Genomic DNA, 24,217 nt, shown 5'->3' on the forward strand with positions numbered 1-24,217 from the left:
TCGCACTCACTCGCTCACTCAGAAGCTAACCTCTTAAACCTAGGAAAATACAAAAAGGAAATACTGGTCAATGTAGCGTATCACCAAGGAAGGGTGGGAGCCTGGAGAACTGTAGTCTAGTGGAGTCTGGGTGCTAGAAGACCTCTCTCACTCTCACTACTGGAGCACAGAACCACACTCCGTCGCGACAGACAAAAGACTGATTCAAATACGATGTTTGGGGTAGGATGCACAGGCCAGCTGGAAGAAGGCGTGGCCAACGGTTGAGGCAAGCAGGGGCGAACAATATAGAAACAATAATATCGCTCAGTAGAGCACTTAATGACATGCATTAGAACAGTCACTGTTGAAACAGTGACGAATGTTTTGAAAAAAGTATACCATTGAAATGGAGAGAGAAACGGTTAACTGAACGATACACAGTGAGTTTTCCACTAATAGTTCGTGGTTTCTCACAAAAGGAAAATGTCGCGAATTTGATTCGTGACATTACGCCCCTTCAAAATGAAATTTTTTCCTTATGGGAAAAAATTTGTGCATATATATATATATATATGTACACATGCTAACTCAGTCACACAAGATTCACACTGTGGTGTGTGTGCTATCCTGCTACAGAAGAAAATCACTATTGCCAATGAGCGTAAAAACCTCGTATTTACGTTAATAGAGGCAAGCTTGAGGGAAAAACTCCGTGACGACGGTGAAAATCCTGTACTCAGGTCAAACTGAGCGAACGTTTGCTACATTTACACTGACAACTAATTGTTGTGTAGCGTGGTGTATGTGATACACGGTGTAGGTGTGACAGTTGTAGTGTAACTGTACCTATGTGTAAAATGATAGTAAATGTTAATAATATGGCGACGACGAAGGCAGAGGAGAAGTGGCGTCAGCATGCTGCAGACGATCAGCTGGCCCGCACAGCAAAACTGCTACACCCATCACTGTAATTGCAAAATCAATTAGGGTGGAGCATCAAAAGTGTCAATGAGACAAAAATTCTGATTACATTACAATTACTCTCTCTGCCTAGCACTCAGTACATGCTACGAAAGGTACGCTCTAGCTGAAAAATACAAGTGACAGCCTAAGCTTCGTACATTCGAGGTCGCCATTAATTTATTAGGTACATTATTAACCAGGAAACGTAGTCCCTGGACGCCGTTGGTCCCGAGGACTCATGTAGTTTACTGGTTAAACTTAACTCTACACTGACGATTAGTGTCGGCAAGTTGAGAATCCTTATGCAAACTCGGGCTCGTGTGTCCTCAGACACAGCCTCGGACTGCACACGGGTCCTCAACCTCTGCCTTAACCTAGTGCCTATATTAATATCAGGGAGCTGAGAATCCCTGTGCAAATTTGGGCTCGTGTGTCCGCAGACACAGCCTTGGGTCGCCTCTGCGGGGTTCTCTCTCGAACTTCCCCCTTAACCTACTGCACTTATTAATATCGGGGAACTGAGAATCCTTGTGCAAACTCGGGCTCGTGTGTCCACAGACACAGCCTCGGACTGCACACGGGTCCTCAAACCTCCCTCCCTTTAGCCTAGAGTACACATGTATATACAATATCGGGGCAGCTGAGAATCCTTACGCAAACTCGGGCTCGTGTGTCCACAGACACAGCCTCGGATCGCCTCTGCGGGTTCTCGAACTTTCCCCCCCTTAAACTACGGTACATGTGTATGTACAGGCCCTGGACATACTGTGTCCTGTGGGGCCAGCGGGCGAGACGTCAGGTCTGCACCCACTTCACCACTACCCTGTCTCTCAACTGACTCAGAGATTACAGGTGTGGTTACAAACGGCACAGGAAGGACATGTCCCTGTTTGGTGTTACATGGACACATATTGCAGGAACGCACAAAACTATCTATGTCTCGTCCTATCCCTGGCCAGAAAATGTCAGCTCGGATACGGCCCTGGGTCTTCCTTTTGCCCATGTGACCTCCTGAGGCTGAACAATGACCCCATTGTAACACTGCTAGGTGATACTTGGCGGGAACGACAAACTGCAGTCGAACCTCGCCCTCGGGTGTTCGTGACTCACGGTATAGCTGTCCTTGTTTACGAAGGAACTTGGCTCGACCTCCCCGTGAATACTTTATCACTCTACCCTTTTGTTTCTTTCGCACGGCAGCAAGTGTCGGGTCAGAATGTTGTTCTTGAACAACAATTTGGCTACACATCAGATCTTGCGGCGATTCAGTGGTCACTGGGGTGACACAGTCTGGAGCTTCAGCCATGGCTCGTGTTACTGTAGCCAAAGTCTGAGTAGCGTCATCTTCATTGCAACTATCCTTAATACCGGAAATATTGCCTATGATTAGGTCAAATAAAGGTTCTGGCATGACAACTACAAGTGTCGTACCAGTGTAAAATGGAGATGCCACCTGGATACATGCCTCAGGGAACAATCTCACTGATCCATCAATAAGGTTTGCATGGATCTGTCGACCTGTGTACTGCTCAGGCCGAACTAAACTCTGCTTGACAGAGCAACCTGAGGATCCATTATCTCTCAGGACCTTCACAGGGATGGCTCCCACAAACCCTGGCTGAACAAGGAAGGCACTGTCACCTGTGGGAGGGCCTGTGGAGGAAGCAGCTAGCCACTCATGAGGCTGCTGAATAATTGATGCGGCAAACATGGTGCCTTGAGAATTAGATACTTGAGGGGTCGTACTCACTGCCTGTGGAGATGGAACATTGGCCATCTGTGGAGGGGGGTTCACTGTCACTGTGGCACTAGTGAACTGTGGGGGAGTACCTGTACTGGTAGGGACGTGACCACCGTGCTGCTGCTGAGGAATGAAGGCTGCGTTTGCTTCCTGCCTCCTATTCACTTGAGCTGGTGGTGAAAAGAACAGTCCCGACGGTCAGTTGCGTGGCTGATACTGCTGCTGGTTAGGGTACTTGTTGTACCGCTTCCACTCAGGTTTCTGAGTGTTTTGCCCCTGGTCCTTCCTCTGCGGTTTTGGACCTTGGCCATTACTCTGAGAACGGCCTTGGTGCTGGGATTCAGTCTGAGACAGCTTCCCAGACTTGGCAGTATCTTTTCTGCTGTTCCAGGTGTTTTGCTTACGAGTTTGGTATCCGTATGCGGTGAAATATGTGTCAGCCTTTTCCACCATTTGGCTGGCATCTTTCACCTGGCAGATCTTAAGCTGTGCTATGAGCTCAGCAGGCCACGACCTCTCTAGCTGTGTACGCAGCATGAGGTCAGTTATCCCCTCTAGCGTGTTAGGGGTCTGATCTTTTTCCATCCACTCACCTAAGTAAGCAGTGAGATGGTTGAGAAACTGAACAGCTGTCTCCTTGTCTTGGAGACGAGCTCGCATGAACTGAACTTTGGCGTCGTCTGCTGTGAGACCATACGCCTTAATGAGTGCAGCTTTCATCATCTCATACGTGAGATTGTCTCCACGAATTCTGTGGAGAATATCGAGGGCAGGGCCCTCAAATAAACTAAGAAATTGGAGCCGCTTAGCTGCCTCATCCAGTTGATACATGTCTGCCATGTCCTGAAAACGAGCAATGTACAGCTCGATTTGCTCGCCTTCCTTGTATGAAGGAAGCTTGATGCGTGGGGTCGCCATAACATGTGCAGGGAGAACGCTCGTGGAGCTTGGACCAACTGCACCAGATATGTCTGAAGCCAAGGAATCTCGCTTGAGCTTCAGCACTTCTAGTTCATGTTTTTCGCGTGCTTCTCGCTCTGCACGTTTGTGTTCTTGTTCTCTGTCTCGTTGTTCACGCTTGTATTCGTGTTGTTCTCGCTCTTGTACTAGCTCGAGTTCGCGTTGTTTTTGCTCGTGTTCGCATTGTTGTCGCTCTTGTTCTAACTTGAGTTCGAGTTGTTTCTGCTCGTGTTCGCGCTGTTCTCGCTCGTATTCGTGTTGAAACTTACGCTCTTCTCGGGCATCATTCTCACGCTGCTGCTCCTGATTATGCCGTGAGAGTATGTACTTTTTAATTTCCTGGGGATCAGTAAGCCCCATGTCTTTGGCTTCCTGTAAAAATACAGTGGTAGCCATGACGCTAATTTACTAAGCAAGCCGAAACTGAGTACTGACTGCTGCTTTGCAAACGAATGCTAATAACACAAGTAAAGAATACAGACACAAGCTAGTGGTGACCAGTCTTATCTTGTTAACTGGCAAAGAATAAAGGAAAAATGCAAATAACTGGGAAGACTCAATAATTAACGCAATGGGTACGGTGACTTCCCAGGAGCGAATAAAATCGTCTGGCGTTACCAAGAATAAAGTACTAAATAGAGTTAAGTACTCTATGGATTAATAAAGCAGAAATTCACTTGCTAAACTAAGGGTAAACACCAGTAAGCTTGTGCCTATAAACTTTAATGATAAATACCTAAATATGAATGAGTATTTTCTCGTGAATAGCTTTAGAGCTAGGAGTTAATATCCTGGAATGAGGTCGCCAATTGTCACGGGGTTTTTAATTTAAATGCAATTATTAAATGATAATGTTCAATAATACTGAAGAGCAGGGACAATGAATTGTCTTGCTAAAATCAAGCAATGATTACTTTATGTCGGCTCGCTTCGCCGATTCTCTCAGAACAAGAATTTATAAACTTTCTCAACAGTACACAGCAGAGACCACTTACTCACAATTGCTGTTTATTAGTACTGTTAGCCTCTGGAGAAAGTGACTTCACCCCTGACAATAAATACAGTACAATCCCAATTAACCGGGTGGCTTGGGGAATTTACCTTCCAGGTTACAGATTTTTCCCGTATTTCTGATTTTCAAGTCAAATCTATACAAAGGCTATCACAGCAGTAAATACAGTTCAGGTACTCACCAGTCACATTAGGGGTTACACTAAGAGATTCCGCCTGAAAAACTGCCTTGTAAACACACACCATGGTCATAACGCACGTGTGCAATGTCTAGCAACTTGCAGTACTGCAAATTACACCAGTCCATTGTTTACCGAATTACTGTATTCATTATATGTACTGTACTCATAAAAATTGAAAAATAAAATAAAGAAATAAAAGCTTGAACATTTATTAGTGAACTGATGATGTGTTAAGACTGCACTGTAGAATTATCACAACACTTGTGCCCTCACGTGAGTTTGTTTACGTTTCCGACTTCTTCTTCTTCCCTACCTGACCTCCATCACTCCACCCCTCACCTGCCACTCAGCTGTTTTGCAGAAAATAAAATAAATGATGTACGTATGAAATGGAGGCATATTATTTATTTTTCTTCCAACAAAGTAAACTTTCATTCCTGTTAACATTTATATTCAGCCATTAGTGTTTTATAATGTTCACCTTTTTCAAGTCTGTTGCATATGTCCAGCTTCTGTTTCAAGGTAAGCACGATATGCTTACGTTTAGTTTGCACTTCAGGCATTTTGGAGTGTACAAATTACCGTCTATCAGAGGAACACAACAGCAAAAGACCTTGTTTACTGTCTGGTGGCAAAACGCAGACTGGTGATTTTTGGAGGGTGTGGAGGATGACTGAATTCAAGTAGGGGAAAGAGGGGGAGAGGAGGGGTGGTTAAGAGGATTTGCTAGGGATTTACATCAGCCGGAAATGCCTTCACCTCGCTTTGTCTGACTTCCCCCAGCCTCGCGTGACACAATCAAACGGCGGTTTGGCGGTCCATTCAAATTGGCGCACAGTTATAACTTACTGACATTTTTACCAGCCCTTGAATTTTCCCGTTGTTCTGAGTATTCCGTTTGTCTGGATACCGGATAGCTGGGATTGTACTGTAACTAATACTATTAATGATATCAGGTTCTTGACCAAACGATGACGACCAAGGACCGGACAAAGGACATGGTAATTGGAACTTGGAATGTAAGGGGAGCGAATGATGAGGTGAAAGAGAGAGAGATTGTCCAGGTGCTTGAGGGTGCGAAAGTGGATGTATGTGGAATAACAAACAAAATGGAGAGGAGAAAGTGTGAGAGAATGGGAGTATGGATGGGGTATATGTGCAAGAGTAGGTGAGAATGAGAGGGCAAAGGAAGGAGTATATATAGTTGTGAGTAAAAGATGGAAGAGGAGCATAAGACAGTATGGATCAGTTGGGTCAAGGATTGTGTGGGTAAAGTTGAAAGTTGGAATACAAATGTGGGCGATTGTGTGTGTGTATGCACCAACGCAAGATCGTGCTAGAAGAGTGAGAGAAGAGTTCTGGACAAATGTAGAAGTGTGCATGGAAAAGTTTGGAAGGAATGAGAGAGTGTTTTTGATTGGTGATATGAATGGTAAAGTTGGGAATGTGAAGGTGGAGGGAATAGTTGGTGAGTGGGGTGTGCCTGCTGATATAGATGAGAATGGGAGTGCATTAGTGGACATTTGTGCTGGGAGGGGGTTGGTGATAGCCAATACCCTCTTCAGGCATAAAATGATGCACAAGTATACATGGCGAGTGATGGGAAGGGTGGGTGGTGAACTGAATGAAAGGAAGGCAATGATTGATTATGTGTGTGTGGATGAAAGGATGCGAAGATGTGTAATGCATGCAAGAGTTTATAGAGGTTGGGAGAGTGGACTTTCTGACCACTACTTGGTGGTGGCCAGAATTAGAATTCAAGTGAGATGTAGGAATAGAAGAAGGGAAAGACGAGAGGAAGGAGTAGTTGCAAGGAGAGTGGAAAGGTTACAAGAGGATGAGAAAAAGGCAGAGTATAAGAGAGAAGTGGAGGAACGATTGGGCAAATATGAATTGGAGCAGATAGGAGACGTGGAAGGTGTGTGTAGGATATTTACAGAAGAAATATGTGCAGCATGTGATGTGGTGTGTGGAAGGAAGAGAAGACAGAGGGGGATGCAAGGAACAGCGTGGTGGACTGAAGAGGTGAAACAGGCTGTGGCACAAAAGAAGAAAGCATACAATGAATGGATAAGAAATAGGGGCGTAGAAGATGTTGAGAGGCGGAAGAGAGAGTTATATGTAGAAAGAAAGAGAGAGATGAAAAGATTAGTAAGAGAGAGTAAGAAGAGAGTGGATGAGGAATTTGGAAGGAATTTGAGTGTAAAGTGGAGGGACTGTAAGAAAATGTTCTGGAGAGAGGTGAAAAGAGTAAGACAGGGTGGAAGTGAAGTTAGCAGGGGAGTGAAAAATAAAAATGGTAGATTACTAGTGGAGAAGGGAGAAAAAGTGAGCAGATGGAGAGAACACTTTAAGGAATTATTGAACGTAGAGGATGGAAGTAATGCAAGTATAAGTGGCTGGGGAATGGCTGGGAGAAGGAGGGAGGTGAGAAGACAGGAAGAAATCAGTAGGATAGAAGTTGTGGAAGCAATGAAGAGAGTTAAATCAGGGAAAGCCCCAGGAATTGATGAAGTGTGTGGTGAAATGCTGAAGCATGGGGGAGAGATAGTAGTAGAATGGATGTGGAAGATGTGCAGATTGGCCTGGGAGGAAGGTAGAGTCCCGGAGGATTGGAAGTCAGGTATAAATATTCCCTTGTACAAAGGAAAAGGGGAAAAAGAAGTGTATGGTAATCATAGGGGCATTTGTCTTCTTAGTATAATAGGAAAAGTGTATGGTAGGATACTTATTGACAGAGTTAGAGAAAGAACAGAGAAATTAGTTGGAGAAGAACAGGGAGGCTTTAGGAAGGGAAGAGGTTGTGTAGATCAGATATTCATTCTTAGATCTTTAGTGGAAAAGTTTCTAGAGAAGGGAAAGAAGTTGTATGCGGCTTTCATGGATTTGGAGAAAGCATATGACAGGGTGGATAGACAAGGATTGTGGAAAGTGTTAAGAATATATGGAGTAGATGGGAAGTTGTTGAATGCTGTGAAGAGTATGTACGATGGTGCGAAGGCTGCAGTGCGTGTGGATGGTGAACTCAGTGAATTTTTCTCTTTGAAAGTTGGGTTGAAACAGGGATGTGTCATGTCTCCATGGTTGTTCAATCTGTACATGGATGGGGTAATAAAAGAGTGAGGTAGGATAGTGGATGTTGGAGTGGCCCTGGTGAGAGAGGATAGTGTTTGGAAACTCCCTGTACTGTTGTTTGCAGATGATACTGTGTTGTTGAGTGAAGACAAAGGGGAGCTGCAAGGCTTGGTGGATGAGTTTGGGAGAGTGTGTAAGAAATGGAATCTAAAGGTGAATGTAGGGAAGAGTAAAGTGATGGTCTTTGAGAGAGGTGAAGTCAGTGAATGTACAGCAAGGTTGGATGGTGAGGAATTGGAAAATGTGAGTACGTTTAAGTACTTGGGTAGTGTGATGAGTAAGGATGGAGGTTTGGAGGGTGAAGTGCTTGAAAGGGTACAGCAGGGAAGAAATGTTGCTGGTTCTTTGAAAGCAGTGATAAGAAACAGGGAAGTGAGCATGGAAGTGAAAATGTTACAACATGACAGTATTGTGATTCCAACTCTAACGTATGGAAGTGAAGCTTGGACGTTGTTGGAAGGACACAATTCAAGAGTGAGAGCAGTGGAAATGAGTTATTTAAGAGGAGCCTGTGGAGTCACATGGAGAGAGAGGCTGACGAATGAGGATATAAAGGAGCGTTGTGGTGTGGATGTGGATGTGATAGGAAGCGTTAGGATGAACACACTGAGGTGGTTTGGCCATGTGGAGAGGATGGAGGGTGAAAGACTGACGAAGAGAGAGTATGTGAGTGAGGTGGAGGGGGGAAGAGGGAGGGGGAGGCCAAGGATGAGATGCAGGGATGGGGTGGAGAGGTATATGAGAAAGGGGGGTGTGAGTTGGGAGCGGGCAGTGAAATGGCAGGGGACAGGGCGACTTGGAGGCGATTTGTTTGTGGCCACCCCAAACGGGATTGAGGCGTCTGGCAATAGATAGATAGATAGGTTCTTGCTGATGTGTTAACTCCTAGAAGGCACAACGGATTTTAAGCTTAATACAACAAGACTGGCCTAAGTACCAGTTATGAATAGCGAAGTGTTTATGCAAGCTATGAGCTATAAGGGACATAAGCTTAATTATGGAGAAATGAAACACGAGTTTACATTACATTAAGCTCAAAGAAAAAGAACTGTTAAATTTATTAATTACAAAGGAACAAATTCAACGTTACATCTCAAAGTGAATTCAAAATAATGAGATCGCACTCACTCGCTCACTCAGAAGCTAACCTCTTAAACCTAGGAAAATACAAAAAGGAAATACTGGTCAATGTAGCGTATCATCAAGGAAGGGTGGGAGCCTGGAGAACTGTAGTCTAGTGGAGTCTGGGTGCTAGAAGACCTCTCTCACTCTCACTACTGGAGCACAGAACCACACTCCGTCGCGACAGACAAAAGACTGATTCAAATACGATGTTTGGGGTAGGATGCACAGGCCAGCCGGAAGAAGGCATGGCCAACGATTGAGGCAAGCAGGGGTGAACATTATAGAAACAATAATATCGCTCAGTAGAGCACTTAATGACGTGCATTAGAACTGTCACTTTTGAAACAGTGACGAATGTTTTGAAAAAAGTATACCATCGAAATGGGGAGAGAAACGGTTAACTGAACGATACACAGTGAGTTTTCCACTAATAGTTCGTGGTTTCTCACAAAAGGAAAATGTCGCAAATTTGATTCGTGACAGTGATGAGAGGCGTTTGATATTTTTTAACGTATTCCTTATGATTTTCCGGCTTTATTTATTGCTTTCAGTGAGTTATTTACAGGTGTTAGGCTTGAGCTATCTTCCTTGACAGCTGTTAGGCCATTTAGACTGCCTTTAAACCTGTTTTTGGGCTCATCTGGGTGGGTTTTGGACTTGGTTTGGGGGGAAACCCAAGGCTAGTAAATGATCCACATTGAAATACTGTACGTGTAAAAAGTACCCCGATATACAATACCCTGCCTTACGATGGGGTTTTACCTAACCAATTAGATCGCTAAACCAGGGTATGCCTGTACATCCCTTTCTGCATCCTCCAGCACCTGGTCAATCTCTCTTTCTTTCACCTCATTATTTGCACCCCTTACCTTCCATGTCACAGTCTGTATCATGTCCTTTGTTCGGTCCTTAGTCGTCACCTGTTGGTCAGTCTTGGTCCGAGGTTTCTTGTACGTATTTGTAGTTAGTTGTTTTCTGGGCGTGGGTACTGTCCCTCCGCTAACCCACTTGCTGTTACGTAGGGAACACGTTTTGGTTAATTATAAGGTTACCACCCAGCGTATTAAATTATTTCCTGATTTACAGGGAATCATTTGGATTGCCACTCATTGTAGAGCTACCCTAGAATAGAGTACAGGTCTCCCTTATTGTACGATGTTTCGTTTTATGATATTTCACATTAACAGTTGTTCTTCTTTAGTACCAGTCATTCATTTTATGATTGAGCTCCCCTGCATTTACGATTGGTAATGTGGAGAAATCCCGCGTTCACAGGCAGATCACCTGAGAGTTGCGTGGCATACCCACCCTGCGCACACAGTTTCCCGCGCTTCCACCAACCAAGCATCATTGGTTCTGAGACAATTCGCCGTCAAAACATGGATGATTCCCTGTCAGGACAATTCGCACCCTGGACGATTCCCCGTCATTCTATAAAAATACAGTACTTGTTATTAATTAATCAACACAGTACTTTAATAACTGTATTTCAGGGGGATCCACCAAAGTCTGTGTTCAGTAGCATAGGCTTTGGATATTATTTATTAGTTGCACCTTTAGTCAATAACTTGTTTCTTCCTCGCTGTAGTTGCCTTTGAATTATATTCTAGCGTCACCCATAGCTGTCTTCATTAATGACGGCGAATTATCTTGTTATTTTTGTGACAGCGAGTTGACTTGATGTCGAATTTTCCCAAAACCACATCACTGCCTATTCTCACCTGCGCGCTTGTTCAGCTTACAACCTCCGTGTGTCTGTGTGCGTCAGTGCCCAGAATATTACTATTTTTCCTGTTCTTCATAATGTATCGTATTTCATGTCATTGTTTATGCTACAGTAATCCCTCTACTATTCAACGTAATAGAGCCAAAGGCATATCCGGAAAGTGGTCCCGTCCGGATAGTGGGCCCCAGCCCCCTGGACATGTGCTTATGGACCCTAACCTAGCCTGACTCAGAAAAACACCTATACAACTCCCTACTGGACATGCATAGCACCTATTTAAGACCCAATTCACACCGATAAGGAACCTAAAAGACTGAAATAAATACAAAGGAACCACAGAATGAGGTTTTAGAGGTGAGTATATACAATACTAAACATTCTGGGTACTTACAAGTCTCTGGCACCTGGACTGGTACTTATTGACCCTAACCTAGCCTAACTCAGAAAAACATCTCCCTACTGGACATGCATAGCACCTAAGACCCTATTCACACCAATAAGGGACATAAAAGAGTGAAATGAGGTTTTAGAGGTAAGTATGGAAAATACAGTAGTACAATATGAAACATTCTGGGTACTTACAACAAGTCCCTGGCCATCTCAATGAATAACCCACCTCCTTTCAGACTCTGACAGTAAAAAGGAGTACCTGAAGCACCTGCAGTACACTGTACATGAAGTCTTGCACTGAACTTAGTACTTTGCACTCATAATTCCATATTCTTAACACTGCACACTGTAGTCTTACTTGCCTCCATTGTACCTTAATGAATTCAGTGTTGCACTCTGCACTTAAGCCTTTGCACTCATAAATCCATTTTCTTAACACTACATACTCTAGTGTAATTTGCGCTTCATTGTACGTCAGTGAAATCACTGTTGCACTCTGCATTTAAGTCTTTGCACTCAGAAATCTAATTTCTTAACACTGTGCACTGTTTTTTTTTCACTGCACAACACTGTAAATTCCCGTGTGGTCTAGTGGCGAGTTCTTGCTGTTTATTCACTGTCAGAGTCTCAGAGTAGCTGATGCAGGTGGCCTAGGGGTGTGTCGCTGGGACGTGGTGATGGAGTACCCACTGCAGACGACTCTGAAGAGAGGCACAAACTCACGTCCAGTGGCGGCTCCACCATGCCTGATGTGCTGGGCTGTGGCTCGGAGCATGAGGACCTGTCTTAGGGAGGCAATAGTGTGGAACCAGGGCTGGTCACAGGGGGGGTCATGGGTCTGAAAATGCTGTCAATGGTTGATTGATGCAAGGAACGACGATATTGGCGATTAATGATGTGCTGCCTGAAAGCGCGCACTTCCTCTACGAGTCCCAAGGGCCCCACCTCCCTGTTGCAGTCCGAGTGTTCCAGGTAGTTGAGAACGAACTTCTAAGTGTTCCCGGAGTACGCTTAGCTTGGGGATGGCAGGAGTAGTGTCACGCTGAGAGGAGTCCGCATCATCATCGCTGTCCTCTTCGGAATCTTCAAGCTGGGTACTGACACCTGCAACTGAAGATGCGATCTCGATATTAGACTTGGTCTGATACCCAGGATCGCCCTCCTTGTCATCCAACCACTCACACACTTCGTCCACATCAGTATTGTTGCCATCCGCATGTAGACGTGCATGGAAGTTATCCACGTCAAAACCTAGGAAGTTGTGCTTCACATCTGTTCCGAGAAGCAGACGAGACCAACCATTTTCTAGAGTCTTGACAGGGACTTCCTTCCATGCACTGGCCCAGTTGTAGGATGCAGACTTGATGTTGTAGCGACGAAGGTTTTCCAAAGTCTGCTGTCCTCGCGTGTCCCGTCCCTTCCTGCTTTCGTCCTCGTCCTCAAGAACAACCATCACCTTGTCTAGGAACTTCCTTCGGTACAGCCTCTTTGTTGCCACGATCACTCCTTGATCCATTGGTTGGATGAGAGCAGTCGTATTAGGTGGCCGAAACATACACCTAATGCGGCCATTCTCAGCCACCAAGTCCTTGTTTCACAGGTGGCTAGGTGCATTGTCCTGTAGAAGGAGGGCCTTTAACGGTCGCGTGGGATTCCCAGTGTGTTGGTCTGGCAATTGATGACCTCCTTGATGAAATGGCAGTGGAACCAGTCTTTGAAGATCTGGACAGTGAACCATGCCTTCAAAGAATGGTACCAAACGACAGGAAGGACATCCATCACCCCACGATGACTCCGAGGCTGCATTGCATGGCCAACAATAATGGGCTTGAGCCGGTGCGTGCCATTAGCATTGGCACAACACAAAGCAGATATCCGTTGCTTGGATAGCTTGCATCCAGGTACATGCTTCTCCGTCTTCTCGGCTAGAGTGTTCGTTGGCAAAGAGCGATAGAATAAACCAGTTTTGTCAGCGTTGTAGACTTGACCGAGAGTGAGGTCCTCCCTGTCGATCAAGCCCTTCACCTTGTGCCAAAATTCCTCTTCTCCATCCTCGTTGGCGTCCAAAGCTTCACCATGAGCTTTACGGTTGGTAAGGCCATGTCATAACTTGAATGCGAAGAGCTGACCCCCGGATGCCTTGAAGTCTAGGGCATCGCTGCAAACTTCTCAGCAGCAGCCTTCAGCTCCATGCCATGCACCAGCACACCAGCAGCACGTTTTTGTCGATACCAAATCAACGTGGAGTGGTTGACTTGAGCATACCGGGGAGTATACATCATCTTCCTCTCCACGTTGCGTTTGTTCTTCGACAAGGAGTCAGTCGTGTACTGCATGAGTTTGTCACAGGATCTCTTGATATCAAGCAAAGTAGATTGGGCCAGGTTGAATTCATGGAGGATGCGTGAGGTTGACCATCCTACATCCACCTTGTCCAGTATCTCCCTCTTCTCCAGGGTGAAAACCACTCACTTCTTCTTCTCAGGAGGCGGGGCCATCATCACACACTCTAACAAGAGGCAGGAGAGCCTGCAGCAAGTAGGGCACGACCACAAAAGCGAGCACGAGGGGGGCCATGATGACGAGCGTGCACTCACAACAAGAGAGGGGTGGTAAGTGGGGAGGATGCAGGGACGCTCTAACGGACAGTGGCAGAATTATGCACCAAAACACAGCTGGTCCGCGTTGCGCATGCTGAGTTCAAATTTTCATTCATTCATTCATTGCCAGACACCATTATCCCAAACGGGGTGGCCAAGGGCTTAGAGTTAATTGTTTTACAGGGAGGGGCACTAATCCTCCACCAACCCCACTTGACGTAGGGATGCCAACAGCATCTGGTGTTCCCAGGCGGTCACCCATCCAAATACTAACCAGACCCAACGTTGCTTAACTTCGCTGATCGAACGGGAAGCGTTGTACTCAACGTGGGATACAGGGTGAAAAAAAGTCAGATTTTTTCTAATTTTTTGCGATTTTTGGGCAATTTTGGGAATACAGTAATCCCCGTAATATCTGGACACCCAATTTCCAGACATCCCCAATTACCGGACGTTTTCGTCCCGGGATCCAATACTCCCAAAATGGGCCAAAAACTGCAAAACATTAGAAAAAAATCCGACTTTTTCCCGCCCGTAATTTGAACTTGGCGCGGGCCAGTTGTGTTTTGGTGTGTTGTTCCGCCGATGTCCTCTAGAGCGCCCCTGCATCCTCCCTACTTGCCGCCCGTCTCTCGTTGTGAGTGCATGCTCGTGATCATGGCCGCCCATGTGCTCATTTTTGTGGTGGTGCCTTACCTGCTGCAGGCTCCCCTGCTGCTCTCGTGCCTCTTCTTCGTGTGTGTGATGATGACCCCGCCACCTGAGAAGAGGAAGAGAGTGGTTTTGACTCTGGAGAAAAAGAGGGAGATATTGGACAAGGTGGATGTGGGATGGTCTTCCTCACGCATCCTTCGTGAATTCAACCTGGCGCGATCTGCTTTGTTTGATATCAAGAGACCCCGAGACAAACTCATGCAGTACACGGCTGACTTCTCGTCGAAAAGGAAACGCAACGTGGAGAGGAAGGTGATGTTTACTTCCAAGTATGCAGAAGTCGACCGCTCCACATTGATTTGGTATCGACAGCAAATTGCTGCTGGTGTGATGGTTTGTGGCACGGAGCTGGAGGCTGCTGCTGAGAAGTTCGCAAGGTTTCATGACACCCTAGACTTCAAGGCATCCGAAGGATGGCTCTTCGCGTTCAAGTTACGACATGGCCTTACCAATCATAAGTCTCATGGTGAAGCTTTGGACGCCAATGAGGATTGAGTAGACGAGTTTAGGCACAAGGTGAAGCGCTTGATCGACAGGGAGTGCCTCACTCTCGGTCAAGTCTACAACGCTGACAAAACTGGCTTATTCTATTGCTCTTTGCCTACGAACACTCTAGCCGAGGAGATGGAGTAGCATGTACCTGGCCACAAGCTGTCCAAGCAACGGATATCTGCTTTGTGTTATGCCAATGCTAACAGCACGCACCGGCTTAAGCCCGTTATTGTTGACCGTGCAAAGCAGCCTCGGTGTCTTTGTGGGGTGATGGATGTCCTTCCTGTCGTCTGGTACCATTCCCTGTAGGCATGGTTCACTGCCCACATCTTCAAAGACTGGTTTCACCGCCATTTCGTCAAGGAGGTCATCCATTACCAGACGGAGAAACTGGGAATCCCATGCAACCAGGTAAAGGCCCTCCTCCTCCTCGACAATGCACCTGCTCACCCGTGCGACAAGGACTCAGTGGCTGAGATTGGCCGCATCAGGTGCATGTTTCTGCCACCTAATACTACTGCTCTCATCCAACCAATGGACCAAGGAGTGATCGTGGCAACGAAGAGGCTGTACCGATGGAAGTTCCTGGACGAGGTAATGGTTGTTCTCGAGGACGAGGACGAGCGCAGGGAAGGATGGGACACACGAGGCCAGCGGACTTTGGAAAACCTTCGCCGCTACAATGTCAAGTCTGCCATCTACAACTGGGCCAGTGCATGGAAGGAAATCCCTGTCAAGACTCTAGAAAATGGTTGGTCTCGTCTGCTTCTCGAAACGGATGTGGAGCACGATTTCCTAGGTTTTGACGTGGATGACTTCCATGCACGTCTACATGTGCATGGGGACGATGTTGATGTGGACGAAGTGTGTGAGTGGTTGGATGACGACGAGGGCGATCCTGGGTATCAGACCAAGTCTGATATCGAGATCACATCTTCAGTTGCAGGTGTCAGTACCCAGCTTGAAGATTCCGACGAGGACGGCGATGATGATGCGGACTCCTCTCAGCGTGACACTACTCCAGCCATCCCCAAGCTGAGCGCATTCCGGGAACACATAGAGTTTGTTCTTGACTACCTGGAACACTCGGACTGTGCCAGGGAGATGGTGCCCTTGGGACTTGTGGAGGAAATGTGCGCTTTCAGGCAGTGCATTTTTAATCGTCAAAATCGTCGTTCCTTGCATCAATCAACCATTGACAGCTTTTTCAGGCCCGTGACCCCCGCTGTGACCAGCCCTGCTCCATTCTATTGCCTCCCCAAGACAGGCCCTCATGCTCCGAGCCACAGCCCATCACATCAGGCACGGTGGAGTCACCACTGGACGTGAGTTTGCGCCTCTCTTCAGAGTCGTCTGCAGTGGGTACTCCATCGCCATGACCCAGCGATGCATCCCTAGGTCACCTGCAAGAGCTACTCTCAGACTCTGACAGTGATTAAACGCCTAGAACTTCTCCACTAGACCAGACGGGAAATTAGAGTGTTGTGCAGTGAAAAAGAATGGTGCATAGTGTTAATGAATTTGAATTCTGAGTGAAAAGACAAAGATTTAATTGACTTTCAATGTACCGTAAATTAACTAGAGTGTGTTAATTTTATGTGGATGTGGTTGAGAAGATTAAGAGAAATACACTGAGGTGGTTTGGACATGTGAGGAGAATGAAGAATGAAAGACTGACTAAGAGGGTGTATGTAGATGAGGTGGAGGGAGGGAGAGGGAGGGGTAGACTGAGGATGAGGTGGAGGGATGGAGTTGAGAGGTATATGAGGGAGGGGGGGGGGAGAGTAGTCAAATGGTGGGTGACAGAGCGACTTGGAGGCGTTTTGTCTGCGGCCACCCTTTGCGGGATTAGGGCGTCGGGCTTTAGATAGGTAGATATTGTTATGTTTAGAAAATAGTTTTATGAGTGGAAAGGCTTTAAGTGCAGAGTGCAACACTTATTTCATTAAGGTACAATGGAGCCCAAGTAAGACAAGAGTGCACAGTGTTAAGAGAATGGAATTCTGAGTGCAAATGACTAAGTTCAGTGCAAGACTTCTTGAACAGTGTACTGCAAGTGCTTCAGGAACTCTTTCTTATTGTCAGAGTCTGAGAGGAGGTGAGTTATTCATCGAGATGGCCAGGGACTTGTTGTAAGTACCCAGAATGTTTCATATTGTACTGTATTTTCCATACTTTCCTCTAACACCTCATTTCACTCTTTTATGTTCCGTATTGGTGTGAATATGGTCTTAGGTGCTATACATGTGCAGTAGGGAGGTGTTTTTCTGAGTTATGCTAGGTTAGGGTCCATAACTACCAGTCCAGGAGCCAGGGACTTGTTGTAAGTACCCAGAATGTTTAATATTGTATAAACTCACCTCTAAAACCTCGTTTTATGGTTCTTTTGCATTTCAGTCTTTTATGTCCCTTATTGGTGTGATTTGGGTCTCAAATAGGTGCAATGCATGTCCAGAGGGAGTTGTATAGGTGTTTTTCTGAGTTAGGATCCATAAGTACAAGTCCAGGAGGCTGGGGCCCACTGTCCGGACAGGACCACTTTCTGGACGTGCCTTTGGCTCTATTGCATCGGATATTGGGGGGATTACTGTATTAAATCCCGGGACCAAAACGTCTGGTAAGTGGGGTGTCCGGATAGTGGGCGTCCGGGTAGTACAGGGATTACTGTATTTCATTTCTTTTTGTTTGCAGATGTACATTCATATGTGATTCAGATGCACTTCAATACATAAAACATCATCATTACTGCATATTAGATCACTTGTTTGGGTGTTGGGTTTCTTGTATACGAGTCCATGAATGCATCCCTATTTTTCCCATTAAACCTTAAGTTCGCTTTACAAGATTTCGGTATGTGATTGTGTTTCTAGGAACGCATACTGATCGTATCGCGAGGGAGACCTGTACCGCTACTCTAAGTGGGTGAATGATGGGGGCCATCCACCTACCACCACACTAATCAGCCACTACAGTAATCAAATGATATATATAATAATACTGTAGTGTACACTTGTAAACATGTCTTTTATTAAAGTATTGTGGTGAACATAGCTGAATTGGTCCATTAATGGAGTCTGTTCAGTGTAGATGATTGTACTAGACAGGTTACGTGACACTTATTTAACTTAAAGGCTTTTATACTAAACCAATACTGTACTGTAATGTAGGCACGCAATTAGAACTTAATTTTGAAACTTAAGTTATACTGTACAGTACTATACACTTATAACTAAAGGGTTCCATTAATGTTAGCACTTAATGTAGACCACTTTTCTAATTTTTTGGCACTTAGAAAGTACTGTACCTTATTTTCAGGTAGTTCAGACCGCTTCTTGCTTTATCGGACTTTTCCCAGTACAGTATGTAAGATTTTAGTTGGGTCAGTTCCTCGAGTCCGATAATAGCGAATTCTGGTATATTCTATCTATCTATCTATCTATTGCCAGACACCTCAATCCCGTTTGGGGTGGCCACAAACAAATCGCCTCCAAGTCGCCCTGTCCCCCGCCATTTCACTGCCCTGCTCCCAACTCACACCCCCCTCTCTCATATACCTCTCCACCCCATCCCTCCATCTCATCCTCGGCCTCCCCCTCCCTCTTCCCCCCTCCACCTCACTCACATACACTCTTTTCGTCAGGTATATTGAAGTCTGTTATATCTAGGTTTTAGTGTACTGTAATATCTGTCTATCTATCTGTTGCCAGACGCCTCAATCCCGTCATCACAAAATGTGTGCTACAACAACAGATATGGAAATTACGATAAAAAAACTAACAAAGTGTCAATGAATAATGCCGTGTAGATGAAGTGAGAAAAATCTCAGTGACGTAAACATCCAAAACAGCTGTGAACATAAGCAAGGAACTGGATAGAATGCCTCTCTGTGTTTGCATGTGCCATCATTGTGTCTTGCCAGTTCATTATAAATTGATATTGCTTCAATATCAGTTACAGTAGGGCACCAGGTTTCACAGCATCCATGCCGGCGAAATGCACTTTTATGGCAGCCATCAAATATTCTCGTGATTGAACATTCGCAGAAAAAAGAAAAAAAACATTTTTATGGCCTTTGGCACCACAAGTTTCGGATTCTCACCACGGCGACAATAGCGTCAACACTTAATTTTGGCCTGCATCTCATATATGTTCAGTGTTTCTGCAAGTTGACTGTTACACTCTTGCGCCCTCAGTTAGTAATTGACGGGAATATGTCATCTTGTGCTTCAAGTGGAACCAGAGGTGGATCTGGTGATAGATAAAATAGTGTAAGAAGGCTTGAACCAGGAACAACAGGCAGTAATGGGAAGGTCAAGTGTGATTAGCGTAAGGGGGTAAAAAAATGCAAGTATGATGGTGAGGCCAGGAAAGTGGAGGTCCCACTCCGAACTGAGGGGTCCTCTGAACATGGCACCTTCCCAGATTGTGAATCAATTGCCAACCTCATGCTGTATGGGGAATTCTTGGGCTTTGTGGAGGAGCAAGAGGCAAGCCTCAAGGGAGTGGCATAACAGAGTGAATGTGGTGTGTTAAAAGGTGCAACAAGAAAGGAGTGGTGGTGATGGAGATGGTGTTGGAGGCAGTGGTAGGGCCCAGGCCACTAGCCCAACCCAAAGCCTCGGATTCCCCCCTAACATCGAGTCCAAAAGGCCTTCACCCTTCACCCTGGTCTTTCTTGTGAGTGTTATGTTTGAATGAAGGGAGTGTGTATTACGTGTGTAAGTAATGTTGCCGATGCATGCTGTATTTAAGGGTACTGTACTGTATTTAATTACATTTTTTATGTTTTATTGTTACAGTAGTTACCTTATGATTTAATGTTTTAATAGCAATATTTCAGGTAACTTTAGAACGTATTAAAAGTGTAGGAAATACACTAGCGGGGTGAATTCTCTTAAAGGCCCTGTCCCAGTTAGCATATCTCCAATAAGGTCAGTGTCCCAACTCTGGCAAAATCAACTTTTGATGCACTTTTCATGGTCCCTATTAGGAGCAAAGCCTGGTGCCCTACTGTATATAATAAAGGATATTATATAATATACCCTCATATTCATTATATTCCATTTTTATTTAACGGTATTCTACGAAAGCCCACAGACAAAAGTGTCGGAATCTTTCTGACTTCCCGAGGGGTGACGTCACAAACTACCGCTAACATCATCGACAGTCATTTGTTTACTGACTAGTAGACAAATTTCCATTGACCAGCAGCCCTGGGTGACGTTTGGCATGGTGCGTCGGGTGGACCACTCCTGCAACGCATTGTAATTAGTTGGCATGTGTTGCTATGTTGTGGGATCTACTCGTGCTCCAATTAGGTCCCGTGTAGTAGCCAGATGGTACACATTACTGCTGAAAAAAGCATAGTACCACTTCTTGCTTCCCATTTCTGACCCAGATATGCCTCGGAGTCCCTGGGGTGGGGGGGGACTAAATACCCCTACCATCCGCTCCTCTCCTGGTGACGACTCCAGCTTCCTGGAACAACTGTCTGACTCTTTCTTCTTCATTTCTGCAACATTTGCAGCTATTTCTCTAACTTTCGCTCTGTTGAGAACCACCTCTCCTCCTCTAAACCTCACCTTCTTTTCGTAACTGAGACTCAGCTGTCTGAGGCAACTGACAGCAAACCCTTTTCTGTATCCTCCTACTTCTCAATACAGTGAGTCTGAATTTACGATGTTATGAAAGCAATGAATATAGGACAAATTCCACAATACGAAAGTACCTGTCTCAATGATACGACAAGTGATACGAAAGGAAATATGAAAAATTCAAAATGGGTGGTCCCTTGCGGCGAGGAAACAAACTAACCCCTCTCTGGTAAATAGTTTTTTGCATGTCTCTCAGTTGAGTCCACGGTTTCAGGACAATTCGCCGTCAGGTCGATTCCCCGTCATTTATTTACATATCAGTTTATGTAGCAAGGATATTAGTTTTCGATATATATGAGTTATAAAGGTGATGGTGGTTTATTCTTTTTATAATGAATGTAAAATATGGCATCAAATAGTTGGTATTAACAGAAAAAAATATAAATACAGTATATTGAAACGTGAATCAGGTGACGTACGATGTTTCACTTCATCGTTTAACATAAGGCTACATATGAGACATTGGCATTTATATAAATGCCTAAAAACCTCAATTGAATGATCAACATACTCTTAAATTATTCGAATAATCTTCATATTTCGTCAACATTCTCAGCTAATCAATCAGTCTCAACCGACTGCATCCAAAAATTACAATAAAAAGTACTGAAGACAGCTATGGGAGATGCCAGATTATAATTCAAAGTTGACTACAGCGAGGCAGAAGCAAGTTAATTATTGACTACAAGTGCAAATTATAAACAATGTCCAAAGCCTGTGCTGTTGAATGAACATAGATCTTGATAGTTCCCCATGCAGTTAGTTATTATAGTATTAATCAATTAATATTAAGTATATTTATAGAATGACGGAAAATCGTCTTGGGTGCGAATTGTCTTCACGGGAAATTGTCCATGTTTTGATGGCGAATTGACTTCACAGCGAATTGTCCTGGAACCGAGCCCACGTCCTTCCTCGAAGCTTTGCGGTACGTGAGGATATTTTCACAGCTCTACACCTTTTCGTACTGTTTAGACATGCCTCCCAAGCGCCCTGCATCATCTCTAACATCGGGGGAGCCCGCTGCAAAGAAAAAGCAGCACCACACTCAAACTCTGGAGAGAAAATTGGAAATTATAAGACGCCACAAGGAGAGGCAGGGCATCTCGGAGATTGGGCGTGCTTTAGGCCTTGCAGCTTCCACCACTGGGACTGTGACCAAGAAAAAGGAGATGTACAAGAAAATGGCCACCTCATTCTCTTCATCTACAGGTAGTACTTACTTCTACAGGTATTACTCACTTCAAAATAGGAGGGGTAAAGTTTAGGTGGGGTCCGAGGGTGTTCTGGGACGCATCCCCCCCATTTCTATGTATACAGTAATTCCCGTATTATCCAGATGCCCACTTTCCAGACATCCCCACTTACCGGATATTTTGGTCTCGGGATCCAATATTCCCAAAATGGGCCAAAAATCGCAAGAAATTAGAAAAAATCCGACTTTTTTCTGCCCGTAATTTGAACTAGGTGTGCGCAGCGCGGGCCAGCTGTGTTTTGGTGCATAGTTCCGTCGCCATCTGCTAGAGCGCCCCTGCATCCTCCCCACTTAGCGACCGTCTCTTGTTGTGAGTGCGTGCTCGTGATCATGGCCGCCCACGTGCTCGCTTTTGTGGTGGTACCTTACCTGCTGCAGGCTCTGTTGCTGCTCTCGTGCCTCTTGTTATTATTTGTGATGATGGCCCCGCCGCCTAAGAAGAGGAAGAGTGGTTTTGACTTTGGAGAAGAAGAGGGAGATATTGGACAAGGTGGATGCGGAATGGTCTACCTCACGCATCCTTTGTGAATTCAGCCTGGCCTGATCTACTTTGTTTGATATCAAGAGATCCCGAGACAAACTCATGCAGTACACAGCTGACTTCTTCGTCGCTACAACATCGTGTGCAATTTACAACTGGGCCAGTGCATGGAAGGAAGTCCCTGTCAAGACTCTAGAGAATGGTTGGTCTTGTCTGCTTCTCGGAACGGATGTGGAGCACGATTTCCTAGGTTTTCATGTGGATGATTTCCATGTATGTCTACATGCGCATGGGGACAATGTTGATGTGGACGAAGTGCGTGAGTGGTTGGATGACGATGAGGGCGATCCTGGGTATCAGACCATGTCTGATATCGAGATCGCATCTTCAGTTGCAGGTGTCAGTACCCAGCTTGAAGGTTCTGACGAGGACGGCGATGATGATGTGGACTCCTCTCAGCGTGACACTACTCCTGCCATTCCCAAGCTGAGCGCACTCCGGGAACACATAGAGTTTGTTCTTGACTACCTGGAACACTCGGACTGCGACAGGGAGATGGGGCCCTTGGGACTTGTGGAGGAAGTGTGCGCTTTCAGGCAGTGCATCTTTAATCGTCAAAATCGTCGTTCCTTGCATCGATCAACCATTGACAGCTTTTTCAGACCCGTGACCCCCGCAGTGCCCAACCCTGGTTCCACTCCATTGCCTCCCCAAGACAGTCCCTCATGCTCCGAGCCACAGCCCAGCACATCAGCACGGTGGAGTCACCACTGGACGTGAGTTTGCGCCTCTCTTCAGAGTCGTCTGCAGTGGGTACTCCATCACCACGACCCAGCGACGCACTCTTAGCCCACCTGCATCAGCTACTCTCAGACTCTGACAATGATTAAACGGCAAGAACTTCTCCACTAGACCAAACGGGAATTGACAGTGTTGTCCAGTGAAAAAAAACAGTGCATAATGTTAAGAAATTATAATTCTGAGTGGAAAGACTAAAGTGCAGAGTGCAGCACTAATTTTATAGACTTTCAGTGTAGCGCAAATTAACTAGAGTGTGTTATGTTTAGAAAATGGATTTATGAGTGCAGTGACTAAGTGCAGAGTGCAACACTTATTTCATTAAGGTACAATGGAGCGCAAGTAAGACTAGAGTGCGCAGTGTTAAGAAAATGGAATTCTGAGTGCAAATGACTAAGTTCAGTGCAAGACTTCATGTACAGTGTACTGCAGGTGCTTCAGGTACTCCTTTTTACTGTCAGAGTCTGAGAGGAGGCGGGTTATTCATCGAGATGGCCAGGGACTTGTTGTAAGTACCCAGAATGTTTCATGTTGTATTGTATTTTCCATACTTACCTCTAAAACCTCATTTCACTCTTTTATGTCCCATATTGGTGTGAATCGGGTCTTAGTTGCTGTGGATGTGCAGTAGGGAGGTGTTTTTCTGAGTTAGGCTAGGTTAGGGTCCATAACTACCAGTCCAGGAGCCAGGGACTTGTTGTAAGTACCCAGAATGTTAAATATTGTATAAACTCACCTCTAAAACCTCATTTTGTGGTTCTTTTGCATTTATTTCAGTCTTTTAGGTCCCTTATTGGTGTGATTTGGGTCTTAAATAGGTGCTACGCATGTCCAGAGGGAGTTGTATAGGTGTTTTTCTGAGTTAGGGTCCATAAGTACAAGTCCAGGAGGCTGGGGCCCACTTTCCGGACCTGCCTTTGGCTCTATTACATTGGATAGTGGAGGGATTACTGTACAGAGATAGCCTAATTATCCAGGCTATATGGTGTTAAGGGGTGCTCGATTAGT

General features: G+C 45.4%; 1 protein-coding gene and 1 pseudogene across 1 annotated transcript in view; one reads left to right on the top strand and one right to left on the bottom strand.

Moving 5' to 3' along the window:
- Nucleotides 1-24,217, top strand: part of mRpS17 (mitochondrial ribosomal protein S17) — a 231,456-nt gene that overhangs the window by 41,723 nt on the left and 165,516 nt on the right. The window lies entirely within an intron of this gene.
- On the bottom strand, nt 14,041-14,155 carry LOC145417907 (5S ribosomal RNA; annotated as a pseudogene).

The sequence above is a fragment of the Coenobita brevimanus genome, chromosome 111 (assembly GCF_032717465.1).
Source record: "Coenobita brevimanus isolate Jiangsu-jjx chromosome 111, ASM3271746v2, whole genome shotgun sequence".
NCBI lineage: Eukaryota > Metazoa > Arthropoda > Malacostraca > Decapoda > Coenobitidae > Coenobita > Coenobita brevimanus.